The 8,920-nt window shown below is 49.6% G+C and overlaps 1 pseudogene; it reads left to right on the top strand.

The window, feature by feature from the left end:
• The first annotated feature begins 5,597 nt into the window (after positions 1 to 5,597).
• On the top strand, positions 5,598 to 7,836 carry LOC125946296 (ice-structuring protein 4-like; annotated as a pseudogene).
• Positions 7,837 to 8,920: the final 1,084 nt, after the last annotated feature.

The raw sequence follows: 8,920 nt of genomic DNA on the forward strand, positions 1-8,920 counted from the left end.
TCCTAATCGTTTCTGCGCGCACCCATCTCCAACTTCCCAGCGGCGCTCTCTCTGTATGTGCGTTACGCAAAGGGGCGTGTCCTGCCGTCATTTCCTTCCCCCACATTTGGTTCTACTACCTCCTTTTTATGCTTAAAGATTCGTCCTCCCATTACGATTGGCGACACCGAGTGCAATCGACGTTAACCCGAAAAAAAAAAAAGAAAAAAAAGAAGCGCGTTCACGCAGAGGAATTTTTCTCAGCGCATGAGACAGCATCTGTATACTGGGTATCTACTTTCTCTTCTGGAAGAGGAACAAACGTCTGACGGGAGCTGGACGCATGCGTTGGGGGAGAGAAATGAATGGCGCACTTGACGTCTTTTTCGTATCGACAGTACAGATTAGAACAAGAGGAAGAAGAACGCACATACGCACGGTGAACGCACCGCGCACCGATGTAGATACACACGCGTATACAGGCTGGTGCGAACGCGCAGCTGGCCATCGGTGGGCGGTCTTCACCTCCACTAGCGAGCGCCCGGTTGAGCGCAGGTATGCAATGCTATACCCGGCGCGGCAAAGCGGCCGACGCGCCAGCCGGCGCACCGCGCGCTTGAGCCCGCGGGGCGTTTTTTAATCAGGCCGCCGCGCGCAGCATCGATCCTTTACTCTCCTTGACCTTTTGCACCGGCCCTGTCGTGAAAACAGGCACCAGAGAATAAGGGCGAGTTAAGGGAGACGCGAAAAAGGGGCAAAGAAGAGAAGAAAACGTACACAACCACGGAGTGGGAGTAACGGATACGCGCTGAAGGGGGGATCGCGAAAAAGGCCTCGAGCTCATCGCCCCACCACCGCCTCTACCCTGCACGCTTGACACTTGGAGTTAGAAACTCGATCCGTTACAATTACAGCCCACCTGGTCCCTTATACGCCGCGCATCTAGTGCGCCGTGAGTTCATGACGCCTTTTGCTTGTGGCGCGCGCCGCGGTCGGTAATGTATGCCTTGAGGTTCGTTTTCACTTTGATTGCATTCTCCGTCATACTGCTTTCATTTTCTGCCGAATTTATGATCTGCTTCTAGAGCAGTTACGCGCCATGATTTTTTTTTTTTTATATGGTTCCAAAACAAACGAGCCCCAATAAAAATGGCGCAGTGGCCGCCTACGGGCGCGCGCGTTGCGGCATCAATCATGATTTCAGGAATGTGCATATAAGTAATTCTGACTTTATTCGCGGGCAGCAAGTGTGTATAAGCGCGTTGGGAGGATATTCCCAGTAAAATAATATTCTCAATGCCGAGTGTTAGACATTTATTTACCTTCCAGCGAGCAATTTATTCTTCCACAATGATAGTTTCCACGTTGTATATAAGCAATTTATAACAAGAGTGCGCGCGCTGTCATGCGATTTGTGAAACGGAAAACGCGAGTCGCCATTCCTTACTATGAATACGACCTGCTGGCAAACACATCGCGATACTTATGCACTCTCGCTCGGCAGCCGCTCGTCCTATATACAGCATGATCGGACGGTCGATGGCCAACCACATGCATTCTACAGCGGGCGTCAAATCTTGGGTCTCTGAATTGCCTACAGTGCGCGTGAGCCTTCTAGTCCATGTCTTCGTTTGTGTACGTATTTTACAGGGAAGCTGTATAAGGCTAGTATTCCGGGATTCTTACGCGTCTGTCGACAGAAAACTATTATCATCAATGGCTCATGCCCCCGTAAGCACTCATACCACCGCAAGCAAGTAAAAAATGCAATGGCTCATAGCCCCGTAAGGCAGAGGCTACAAGCACTCAGCAAAGTGAAGCGAACAGTGCTTACACTCTTTGTAATCCCGCATACAACATACAGAACAGCATACGTTTCAATAAAGAACAAGCTCAAACAAACATCAGAACCACATAATTAATGATAAGGAGCTCGTTATAGTAATACGAAGCACGTAGCGCTCCCCGCATACGTTCCCGGTAAAGATTGCTGTTGCGCAAGCTACCGCGGCGACGCCAGCTTGCGACGTGGGGTGTGACGTACTTAGCAAATAACCAGCCCAGCAACTGATTTTAATGCTGTTGCAGCATCGCTATGGGCGGCGGCGTGCTGTCCAAATTACCATTACTACCATTCCTACAATTACTCTAAAATAGCACTACTACCATTACTCTAAAGCCATAAAGCATTGCATATCAGCAGTTGTAGTGGTGGTTTTCAACCGCTTCGCTGGACATCCACTTTCGCAGGGCCGGGATGGATAATTTTTTTCCCTAACGCAGTCTTCACAAGCAACTAGCCCAACGCCAGGATGGACCACTCGGGGAAACACATGGTAAAAACGAATAGAATATGAGAACCCTTACAAAATACCGCGCCTGTTTGTCGTTGTCAGCTTTGCCTTCGCTATTACCTCTTCACTATCGCTATTGCCGACAGCCCGTCTTGATAAATCGTTCTCAGGCAGTGGCCGATCACTCTGGCGTCGTATTCAGAGGGCTTTTCACTCGTAAGAACAGTTTTTGTAGTGATGCCTTCCGCTGGATTCTATGACTCTTATCATCCACTGTTCACGGTCGGGTGTCGGGTATTCCCATTGATAACGCGGGCGGAGCGTCGCGCTCACCACGGACGAAGCGCGAAAATCGCATTTCGTCAGACAAACGAATAACATCGGAAAAGGCATCGCTGCAATATCGTGGCCCTGTTCTCGCTAACAAATCGCTTCATATCCCGATTGGACAATGTGCTTCGTATATACTATAGTGTATGAAGCGACTTCACGTGCGAAAAGTTTCATGAGATAGGCCGTATTTCGGCAATAATGTTTGTATACATGAAAGGGTCATGCAGGAACGCATGAACTCGTGCACACGAAGCTTTATGAACGCGGGTTAATTTTCTTATCCCTGAACAGCAGTCTGTCTTTCTGACCAGTAGGCGCGTATCGGTAACTCCAGCGCGTGGTGGGGCCAGTTAACAGTGTACCCAAGCCGTTGCCAGGTTATGAAGGGACTAATCCATCGAATCAAACGCTGGAACATCTGTCCGGGACCTGGTTGGAGCGTTTGCTTCTTTCTAACCTCAAAACACAAGTTTTACTCCTTGGGTTAGGACAGTCCGACCAGATGAAGTTGATAATACACCCTCAATTGAACAAAAAATACAATACGCGAACAGAAACTTCGATTGACCGGTACATGCGATGTCACCATAGGCATTCTATGAACACTTGGGTTCGTATTCACGCAAAGCTTTTACGCCGGAATTGTTCGTAAAAGCAATTTCTAGATAATCCCGATGCAGGACATATTAGCTATGGCAGCAGTCCAATGGCAGCGAGCACTTACGAACGAAAAATTTTGTGATCTCGGGCCCTGGGTCAAAAGGCTTGCATGAATGCACGCGAAGCAAGAAACATCCCCGTCAATCTTCAGGAATACAAACATGCCGAATTTTCACTACGCGACGCACACACTTCTAAAGGATCACCTCGCTCCTCTATATTAAATTATCCGTCTCCGCCGTCTTCCCCCCTGAAGCAAAGACCTCAACACGTGATCCCCGTGCGCGCACTCCCAACGTGAACCGATACTTTTTTTTTTTACTTTGTCCTCAGCAGGATAATATTTCGGCGGCCTGTGTGAGGCCTGTCACCTAAGCAAATTGCCAACGTCATGCCTGTCGCGACATGGGCGAGCTATAAGCTTCTGAGAAGTCCATATAACTTTTCACGTCATAGAAACGAAGACGAGGAAGTGGAAGTTTTGGCGGCGGCGATTGCAGGAGCTTTATACGTGAACTATTTTCAGCTTAGCCCCCATTTCCTCTACCACCTTCTCAGTCCAGCTTCGTACATGGCGTCGGCCATCGAGCTTTTTCTACATAGTTACACAGGCGTGGACCCTTTACTTCGAAGCTTGTCGGCAGCAAGCAAACGTTAGTTATCCTTTCATGGAATGCGGGAAAGAGGATCGCACACTTCGCTGCACAGGGGCGCTATTCTGTAAGAGTCCAATTAGTGGACTGTCCATTTCGGCTGTTGCTGATTGGCTGCTGCTTCACGTGCAGGAAGGCTGGCACCTTCCTGCACGTCAAGCAGCAGCCAATCAGCGACAGCCGAAATGGACAGTCCACTAATTGGAATCTTACAGAATACCGCCACAGTTGCATATCTCGTCAGCTAACAAACTGAAACAACACAATGTCCAGTGTTGTTTCACTCCCCAACTATACCTATAGGGAGTGAATTCCAAAAGCGTTTAGTTCGTATGAGCTGTTTGTAGCCGGCAGCATGCACCAATGTTCTCTATTACGATTGGCTGGCGGTCTACGAAGTGCTCTTCTAATAAAGGAACTATACATACGGGCCTGTGGTTTTCGAGTAACGTCGGGCACGAGAACATTGCGAGACCTTATATGTGCACGTTATGTGCCCTTTTGACCCAGATAAGAAACAGCTTGTTCTCACATTCAAGAATGCTTTAGTATTCCGGTACTGGGCCCAAGGAACTTCTTCGAAAATAATTCCGTTCTGCGCTATTAGGCGCACATTTTCGATCCATCATGTCGCTTGAAGTCCTCGCATTATGCTATTGGTGTTCTCCTCTATGTTACAGTTCCTGGTATTGAATCGATGCTTATTGAACGCCTCGAAGAGATCGTACATTGGCAAACAGTGCACGTAAACTGGCGAAGGAAGGCAGACAGACATCGACTGTCTACCTTCCTTGTCCCGTTGATACCTGCTGGTTTTCATTTAAGGACTGTGTACCAACTAGCCTAACAATGAACTTTTCAGAGGAAATCGTGTTCATTTGGAAATGTATTGAATGAAAAGATACTCCTCTGAGCAACCTATGGTCCCACAAGTACATGCTTGTCGAGGATATACAAAGGGACAGTCAGAAAATACTTGCCGTCGTGCGAATAGTTGTCAAGAGCGTATGTGATAGTGACGGTTTATACTCACGAAAACGGAAAATAATCATTCCTTAGGTGCTCTGATGTGTAAATCTAGCCACTGGAATAAACGTTTACGTCTTGTACCATACCTGTTTTTCAGCCAGTGATGATTAAATATAATTTCAATTTCAGCAAAGTCACGTAGGTGTACGCATGAACCGCACACAAGGAATATTCGGGGCATGTGACGCAAACCCGTCGCCTCACACGGAAAACGCCTACTTTGTGCGGGCTGTCAGACAGATTGTTAACGTTTCATCGGAAAGGATAAGGCACGGGGCTCATTTGTGAGCGACTGTTGTATTTAGATAAAGGAGCAAGCTTTTTGTGCAGGGAAAAAATAGAATAGAATCATTGAGGTAGCAGAGTAACATTCATAGAATAGAATCACTATGTAGCAGAGTAACAGTCACAGCTACCACTGTAGTGATTATGTGCCGCGGGCAAACCTAATGCACGCTGTTGGGACTGTGACAAATGCAGTCGCCCCGATATGAACGCGCCGCGTTCCATGAGGAAAGAGTGCCACATGCTGGGATCCCTGTACGACGATGGGCATCCTGCATTGGACGTGGCGCGACCCGCACTTCATCCCTTGCCTTAATCCCTTGCCCTGGGACAGCGAGACGCTTTAAAGAAAATGTACCCGACGATGGCGAGTGCGGCCGGCCCCCACTGCTTGCTCTGCGGTGGGCGTCCGGCACCACTTCAATGTAGTGCACGGCAAGACTGGGTGCAACCAAACTCGTCCTTTGTTGCAAGGACTTTTCTGATTGGTTGTGGACGAGCCAGCAGACTTCGAATGCTCGCAACAAGGACTGATAAGAAAAGAACGCGATGAGTCGGGATCTGGGCCAGTTTCCCATTATTTTTGATCACTTGAATTTTTATTACCTCACCTCACTTTTTTGTTTGTTTGCGACTGTTATGCTACCATAACATCTGAATGGACCTTCAGTCAAGTATAGCAGCGCTGCAGGCTCCAACTTCTTGAGCGACATCAGCACAAATAAAAGCATAGTGAGGTGAGGCGTTCTGGAACCCAAACTTTCCAAATAGCACTCACACATTCATGAATACACACACGTCACCAGAGATCTGATCTTAATATATGAAAAACAATAATGAAAGAAAGAAAATAATGAAAAATCAATAATTTAATGATGAAAAAAAGAAAAACAAAAGTTGCACACCAACTGCATTGGTACGAGGGCGCGTACTGGCGGCTTTTGGCGACTATTGGTGACTCGACGAGGGATGCCATTAGGCCCGCGATGCAGGCCTTCATGGATGCCGCCAGCGGGGCGCGCACGAGGTACGGGACTGGGTCGACGAGTGGACGTCGTTGCAGGGCCAGCAACGCTGGGAGAAGCGCGTAATCGCCGCGCTCACTCAATCGCGGCCTCCGCGCTCTCCATCCGAACGGCCGCCGCCCCCAACTTGCTGCCCGTGTCACTGCTCTGGTTCGCGGGCCGACTCGCGGTATCAGCACATCGACGGCCGTGTCCCGGCCGAGCACAATGGAGTTGTTAGTGCGCTTCCCCCCACCGCTCGAGGCCATATATTCCGATTCTTCCCCTTCTTTGAGAGTGTTGTGGTGCTCGCTTTTGGAAACGTCCGCCCCGTCTTCTGCCCAGGGCCAGCCACCACCGCGGCTGCTCGTGCCTTGCAGATGGGAGTGCTGACCTTACGACGAACTGATGAGGAGCAACGGGCAGCAGCATGAACGGAGCATCATCCGTATATCCTGCTTCGGGAGATGGTGGAGGAGCGCATACGACATGACTGCCCAGCGGCATGCGCCTGCTCGCCGGAAGAGTGTCTTGGCGGTCCTGCTTCGCTGATATCTCCTTGCGAGGTATCTCGGCTCGCACTTGCTGGAAAAGGAAAACGTGAAAGAAGACACAAAACAGCACAAATTTTAGTTAGGGTATTTCCTAACGTTTGATTCGTCTCTTTTTCCCCCGTTTCGGATGGGTGAAGTTAGGTTGTTGTTGTTGTTGTTGTTGTTGTTGCTGCTGCTGCTGCTGCTGCTGCTGCTGCTGCTGCTGCTGCTGCTGCTGCTGCTGCTGCTGCTGCTGCTGCTGCTGCTGCGATTCTATTCAGCAGCAGCAGCAGCTGAATATCTGCGATTCTATTCTGCGATTCTGAAATACTCTGCGATTCTGAAATACTCTGCGATTCTATTCTATTCTATTCTATTCTATTCTATTCTATTCTATTCTATTCTATTCTATTCTATTCTATTCTATTCTATTCAGCAGCAGCAGCAGCAGCAGCAGCAGCAGCAGCAGCAGCAGCAGCAGCAGCAGCAGCAGCAGCAGCAGCAGCAGCAGCAGCAGCAGCAGCAGCAGCAGCAGCAGCAGCAGCAGCAGCAGCAGCAGCAGCAGCAGCAGCAGAGCAGCAGCTAGCAGCACCAGCAGCAGCAGCAGCAGCAGCATCAGCAGCAGCAGCAGACAGCAGCAGCCAGCAGCAGCAGCAGCAGCAGCAGCACAGCAGCAGCAGCAGCAGCAGCGCAGCACAGCAGCAGCACAGCAGCAGCAGCAGCAGCAGCAGCAGCAGCAGCAGCAGCAGCAGCAGCAGCAGCAGCAGCAGCAGCAGCAGCAGCAGCCACCAGCAGCAGCAGCAGCAGCAGCAGCAGCAGCAGCGCAGCAGCAGCAGCAAGCAGCAGCAGCAGCAGCCAGCAGCAGCCGCAGCAGCAGCAGCAGCAGCAGCGCAGCAGCAGCAGCACCGCAGCAGCAGCAGCAGCAGCAGCAGCAGCAGCAGCAGCAGCAGCAGCAGCAGCAGCAGCAGCAGCAGCAGCAGCAGCAGCAGCAGCAGCAGCAGCAGCAGCGCAGCAGCAGCAGCAGCAGCAGCAGCAGCAGCAGCAGCAGCAGCAGCAGCAGCAGCAGCAGCAGCAGCAGCAGCAGCAGCAGCAGCAGCAGCTGGAATGACTGGCGCCTCTTCAGTGGGCATGGAGCTGGAATGACTGGCGCCTCTTCAGTGGGCATGGAAGCACTGCAGCCGCCAATTGCTTCAAACACATTTTCGTTTTGGATGCAGATCTTTATCGGATTCGCTGCGTGGGACAACCTGACCGGCGCTACCCATGCGCAAGTGCTGGCTATGCCTGCAGCAAATGGTGGAGGTACCAGCTCGCCCGACCGGTCGACCGAGGACCCGTGCCACTGTGAGGCCAGCGAAGCCGTCTTTCATGCAAGCGGACCATGCCTCACCGAAGTGCTGTCATTTCCGGCTGCCAAATCTTTATCCTTGTCACTGAACCAAACTTAGTACATTCTTTAACTTGCTTCCCCGGACTAAGCGATCACTGTTTTTTACATTTTTTTTTGTGACAGGCCCCGTTAGATGTGAGAAGAACAATGTAAAATTTATCAGAGATTATGCGAGCGGTGATTACACTGCAATTAATAATGAGTTTGCTGTATTCATTCACGACTGTATACCAGAATTTTTCAGCCGTACCGTAGAAGAAAATTGGAACTTGTTTAAAAACAAAGCCACGCCACTTGTCGCTAAATATGTGCCACTGCACAGACTTTCCGGAAAGAAACGCTCTCCTTGGTTTTCCACGACATTAAAAAGACTTTCAAATAAGAAACAACGCCTTTTCCGTCTAGCAAAGCGCAGTCGAACATCTACTCGTTGGAATGACTATTCTAATGCGCTGCATGCTTATCGTACCGCGTTAAAAGAAGCGAAGGATGTTTTTTTTAATACCCATCTTCCCTCACTTCTTTCTACAAATCCATCAAAATTTGGACCACTGTTCAAATAAAAAAGAAAATAACATATCTCTTACAGATACCGATGGCAACACCATGAGCAATGCAGAATGTTGCAATGTCCTAAATGATACTTTCGCGAAATCATTTTCTGTTTTCTGTGTTGATACAGTGCCACACATGCGCAAAGAAGATTTATTTCCCATGAATCCGCTTGTTGTTGATTTTGCGGGGATATTGAAGTTAATTC

Source organism: Dermacentor silvarum, chromosome 1 (genome assembly GCF_013339745.2).
Source record: "Dermacentor silvarum isolate Dsil-2018 chromosome 1, BIME_Dsil_1.4, whole genome shotgun sequence".
NCBI lineage: Eukaryota > Metazoa > Arthropoda > Arachnida > Ixodida > Ixodidae > Dermacentor > Dermacentor silvarum.